We start from the raw sequence: 6,610 nt of genomic DNA, 5'->3' as shown, positions 1-6,610 counted from the left end.
CAAGAACAACTTTGCATGTGCTATCAAGTTTGCACATGTTTTAGTACAAGAAAAACGTTGCATGTGCTATCAAGTTTTCACATGTTTTAGTACAATAACAATTTTGCATGTGCTATCAAGTTTGCGCATGTTTTAGTACAATAACAATTTTGCATGTGCTATCAAGTTTGCACATGTTTTAGTACAAGAAAAACGTTGCATGTGCTATCAAGTTTTCACATGTTTTAGTACAATAACAATTTTGCATGTGCTATCAAGTTTGCACATGTTTTAGTACAATAACAATTTTGCATGTGCTATCAAGTTTGCACATGTTTTAGTTAAAAAAAAGCCCTTTGTATTCTTTATCTTCCTGTAGAATTTGATGTTTGAAATGATGAAATGAAGAAGCTCCCCCTCCAAGTCCACCTTGCTGCTGCTGGTCAGCTCTGACATCAGTAAAAGTGTTCTTTAGCAGCACAGCCGGAGAGCAGGAGAGCAGGAGAGCAGGAGAGCGTCCTCCTCCCAAATAAGTTCCATTAATCACGCGCCACACTCTAATGTAACTAATATTTTACAATTAGAGGAGACAAGATGGAGCTGCAGACCATCTATCTCCCTTACACCTCCTCATCACCCATTCATAAGAGGATAGGGAGGTCAACACACACACACACACACACACACACATACACGCGCACGCATGCACACGCACACACATTCTCACACGCAGACATGCGCACACAGTTGCACACTCTCACACACACACATGGTCACACACAGACACGTGCACACACGCACGCACACGCAAACACTCACACACGCAAACACACACGCACGCATGCACACACCAACTCACACGCAGACACGTGCGCACACACACACGCACACACAAAAGCATGCACGCACACACACATGCACACACACAAACACTCACTCACACAGACATGCACAGACACGCACACTCACACACACACACACACACATGCACGCACACACACGCATACATTTGGACCTCGACTTAAACAAGTGTAAAAACTTACTGGGGTTTTACCATTTAGTGGTCAATTGTACGGAATATGTACTTCACTGTGCAATCTACTAATACAAGTCTCAATCAATCAAAACTCACACACAGACATGCGCACACACATGCACACACTCTCACACGCACACATTCTCACACACACACATGCCCACACGCGTGCACGCACACGCGCTAACACTCACACGCACGCACCAACTCACACGCAGACACGCGCACACACACACAAGCAAGCACGCACGCACACACACACACAAACACTCACACACATACACGTACACACATGCAAACACTCACACCAGCAAACACTCACACACGCACACACACTCACACATTGACACACACTCACACAAGCACACACACACAAGCACACACACACAAGCACAAACGCACACACACGTACACACGCAAACACTCACACACACAAGCACAAACACACGTGCACGTGCACACACAAACACTCACACAGGCACACGCAAACACACACGCAGACACACAAGCAAGCACACACCCACAAACCCGCACACATACACACACACACAATCAAACACTCATACATGCACACACACACACGTACACAAGCAAACACTCACACACGCACGCATGCACACAGACACACACTCACACAAACACACATGCACACACACATACACACACGCACACAAGTACACACCCACACAAACGCAAACACTCACACACGCACACACACACACTCACACACACAAGCACGCACACACACACACGCAAACACTCACACAAGCAAACACACACACGCACACACACATGCACGCACACAAACACTCACACACGCAGACATACACACACGCAAACACTCACACAAGCAAACACTCACACACATACTCACACATTGACACGCACCCACGCAAGCACGCATGCACACACACAAGAAAAAGACACAAATACATGAGGTCAAACATCATATTTAGCCAACTCCTAAAGGTTCCATTCCACAGGTTTATGTCACTTTCAAGACAAAACATTTATTGCCAACATGTCCTTTTTCTTAGCATGCTCATAACACAATAAAAGTAATCAAACAATCTCCTTCTTACTCTTACTCTCTTCTTATCTAATGTATAAATCGCTACATTTGTGTTGATAGTAATGGTGATAATAGAGGAAAATATTAGTATTCTTTGTTAATATTGTCATTTTTGCTTTTGAGTTGATAATTAAGGTGGTACTAGAGGTAAATAGTATTATTATTATCATTATTAATATTATTATTTTTTAATATTGTCATTGTTGCTTTTGAGTTGATATTTATGGTGATAATAAATGGTAAATATTAGTATTATTTGTTAATAATTATATTACTATTACTTTTATGGCCATAGTGTAACAACGATCAGTCACTTCTGTAATATTACTGTTCATTTGACTGTGTTTTATGAATATTGGCATCATATTTGTATTTACTGTGTCTGATGATGTAGCTCTGATATTGTTGTTTTCTTTGTCTCCTTCGTCACTCACATTTCCCCGTTTGTGTTCTTTTCTCTCCTCCTGATGGAGTAGATTACCATTTTCCACTCATGTATTCAAGTTCAACACAAGTAATGAAACAGGTGAAGTATTCAACACATGTCCTTTATAATGTCAATTGATACTCAACAATATTATTTGCCAGTGTGGCTGGACAGGGCAGGGGAAAGGAATACAAACAGATTTATTGTGGAGAGCACAAAAAGAAGCCTGTACTTGTGGAAAAGCAGTAAGGTAATGTTTGACTTTTCACATCTTCTGTTACCGAGTCATTAGCTTCACAAACATTTTGATTTCTACTTCTTTTAGTTTTTGTAACTTCAATCTTAGCAAAGCTAAGTACACACGTCCGTTGGCAATCATGTTGACTCTCTATCCAACAGTGCCTCCTGCTGGCCACTGGCAATAATACACACACTTCATGTACAGTGTATAATGCTGGGGTTAGGGTTAGTGTTGGGGTTGGGGTTCCGCAGCCTCCGAAGCAGAACCTCCAGGTTCTGTAACAGTTTCTTCCCTCAGGCCGTAAGACTCTTGAACGCATCATAATTATCCCCTCAACTCCACCCAAAAATTGATTAACTCGCTGGAATATAAAGACAATATAACATACATCCATAAACCTGGATGCATATGCAAAAGTGCAATATATTTATCTGTACAGTAATCTATTTATTTATATCTGCACCTTATTGCTTTTTTATCCTGCACTACCATGAGCTAAGGCAACAAAATGTTGTTCTTATCTGTACTGTAAAGTTCAAATTTGAATGACAATAAAAATGAAGTCTAGTCTAGTCTAGTCTAAGTTAGGGTTAGGTTTAGGTTTTGGGGGTTAGGTTTGGGGTTAGGGTTAGGGTTAGGTGTTGGGGGATTAGGTTTAGGGTTAGGGAAGGGGGAAGTGGAATAGGCACTGTCCGTCTACAGTCTGCCAGAGTGACACCCCACCAAGCGCACACCCCCCAAGAGCTCCGATCGAACACCGCTGAAAGTGGTGTTAGACACATCAACCATTTTTTATATATAGGGTTAGGGTTAGGGTTAGGGTTAGGGTTAGGGTTAGGGTTAGGGTTAGGGTTAGGGTTAGGGTTAGGGTTGGGGTTGGGGTTGGGGTTAGGGTTAGGGTTAGGGTTAGGGTTAGGTTTAGAGTTAGGGTTAGGGTTAGGCATAAAGAAAAAGAGTTGGTTAGGGTTAGGCATAGAGAAAGAGAGTTGGTTAGGGTTAGGGCTAAGGGTGGGGGTGGGGCGATAGAAAAGAGCGAAAAAAAAAGAATAAGAAGGGTGTGCACGGTCCGTCTATGGCCCAGCGGGCTCGCACTCACGTCTCATTGAGCCCCCCCGGGTGTCTAGTACCCAGTCTGTGGATCCAGAGGCCTTCCGCCCGCCTCCGTTGGGCGGCACTCCATCTGGAGTTGGCTTGGACCACACACGCCCGGACAGAAGCCCACCCGTGCCGGATAAAGTGTTGGACAAGGTAGGTGGTGGTGTTCTTCTGCCGGACAATGTTATATTTATGTTGGTGGAAACGGGTGGCGATGGTGTTACCCGTTTCACCAACATACATAGCACGGCAACGCTGGCAGAGGATAACATACACGCAATTTTTGACCTGCCCGTCTCCTCTGCACAGCGGCCGGAAGACCTTACCGCTGTGGCGATTGACCAGCCAAGGGATGTTCCGCAAGGGAGCGCTGCTCCGGGCCGAGGGCGGATCTCCGGTGGAACTGATCCGAGCCCTGACAAGCAGATCACCCAGGCTGGGATTTTTGTGGTAGGCCGAGACCAGATAATAGTCCTTCAGTTTGCCGCTTTTCTCCACAAAGGTACAAAAGTTACCCTTGACCCTTCTGGAAACCTGTACCGCCGCAGGCGAGAAGGTTGTAATGAGGGGGATCATGTGTTTACCAGGGGGAGGCTTCTTCTGGTCCAGGAAGCACCTGAACTGTCTCCTGAGGAAGGATCTGGAATACCCTCTCTTCCTCAGGGCCGTGAACAGGGCTCCCATGGCCGTTACAAAGTCCTCCCGCCTGGTGCAGATCCGGTGGAACCTCAGCAGCTGGGACTTCACCAATCCCGCGTAGGTGTGTCGGGGGTGGAAGCTGGTTTTGTGGAGGAGGGCATGGGTATCCGTCTCTTTGAAAAACACCTTAATGTCCAAATGGTGAGTGGAGGTGAAATCCGGACCCTTGAAGGTGGTAGTGTCCAGGAAGTCCACTGACGTGGGGCTGGTGGTGGACTTAATGGTGATACTGGGGTTGTGGGTATTCAGGGTGTGGCGGAACCCCTCAAATTCCTCCATGGAATGAGTCCACACCCCCCAGATATCATCCAAATACCTGAAATAATGGAGGGGCCTGATTGCGCAGGCAGCAAGGGCAGAGGTCTCCCATTCTGCCATGAAGATGTTAGCATAGGCCGGAGCAAACTTTTTGCCCATGGCCGTGCCCTTGATCTGTAGAAAGAACCGGCCATTGAACTCAAAGTCGTTCCTCCTGAGGTTGATGTCGAGAAGCTGGAGGAGTTCCTTCTCGGGCCTGCTAACATCTCGGTATTTATAAAAAATGTTTTTGACGGCTTGGATGCCCTGGTCAATGTCAATATTCGTGTACAAACTATCAATATCAATGGTAAACAAGACTGCCTCTTGGGGAATGATCAAATTTTTAATTTTGTCAATAAAGTCATATGTGTCCTTAAGATAACTCTCGTGTTTAATGGAGAGTGGGGTCAAAAAGTAATCTATAAACGCCGCCGTCCTGTAGGTTTCACTGCCGCAGTCGGACACAATGGGCCTGCCCGGGGGTATCTCGTACGGTCGGCTCCACTTGTGTCGTTCCTTGTGGATCTTGGGGAGCAAGTAGAACCTACGGGGGCGGGGCTCCGATTCGCCCAAGAGGTAAGTCTTTTGTTTGTGGTTAATGAATCGTTTTTTCATTAAATTTTTGACTATGTTTTCGACCATAGGGATCGTTTGTGGGTAAATGGGCGTGGCCAATGGTTGGTAGTAGGTGGTATCACTCAATTGTCTGGTGCCCTCCCAGACATATTGAGACCTATCCATGATGACCACTGCGCTACCCTTGTCTGCCGGCTTAATAATTATGTTCCTGTTGTTTTTCAGGCTATGCAGGGCCTCTGTTTCGTCCCGCGTCAGGTTGGGCGCGACCGCGAGGGCGCAGCCCGATAGGAGCGACGGGTGTTCGTCCGCCAGGACCAGCGTTTGGACCTCTGGAGGAAGCAGTCCCGGTGAGGGCTCCCAATCGGACCTCGGGGTGAAAGGTCGCGGCCCAAGAGACTCTTGCTTTTCATAGAAAACCGCAGTTTTGACACTTCTATGATATTCCTGCAGGTCGAATTTTACTTGATGGTGCCACTCTGGACTGAGGCTGGTGGACGGGACGAAACTGAGGCCCTTGTCGAGGAGGGAATGCTGCGATGAGGTAAGTAGGAAATTTTTTGATAAATTTACGATGTTTTTGTTTGTGTTTATGTTTCCCCCCCGAAAGGTCGGGCTTTTGGGGAGGTCAAGTTTAAACAGTGATACCAGTGCCTCATCATGTTCTTGGCTGTGTCCTTTGTCCAATGGATCTTGTCCCTCCCCGTTTCAAAATCGTCGTCGGCGAGTGCCGGGAAGAATTGGAGGCGGGTTTGGATGTAATTGTTAATCAGCCGGAGGTTGTCCTTGTGTTCCTCGGGCAGGGATTCCGAGAAATTGAGGAGGGGGATGAAGACTTCGGCATTAGGGAAGGTCGTTTTGGCCGCTTTAAGGGCCCTCCGGAGCTGTTTGAAGGTGGTAACCTTGGGTTTTTGTTCCCTATTATTGATACCGAATGCTAAGACCACCTTCTCAACCTCAGGACTGACTGCTGTTTTTTTCAGGATGGCCTCTGCATGGAGAAATCTGGCCCCCGGGTAGCTGTCGATCTGGATGTCCTGGTGACGAAAGGCTGGAAGGTGCTTGAGGTTAGAGTCCCCGATCACCACGACCTTCCTGCTGACAGACAGGTGCCAATCCATCATTTTTCGATCCGAGTTGATGTGCACAGTGGGCTTTCTGGCAGTGCTCGGACTCGTAGGCGTG

This window comes from Entelurus aequoreus, linkage group LG02, assembly GCF_033978785.1.
Source record: "Entelurus aequoreus isolate RoL-2023_Sb linkage group LG02, RoL_Eaeq_v1.1, whole genome shotgun sequence".
In the NCBI taxonomy this organism is placed as follows: Eukaryota; Metazoa; Chordata; class Actinopteri; order Syngnathiformes; family Syngnathidae; genus Entelurus; species Entelurus aequoreus.
This window is presented reverse-complemented; position numbering follows the sequence as displayed.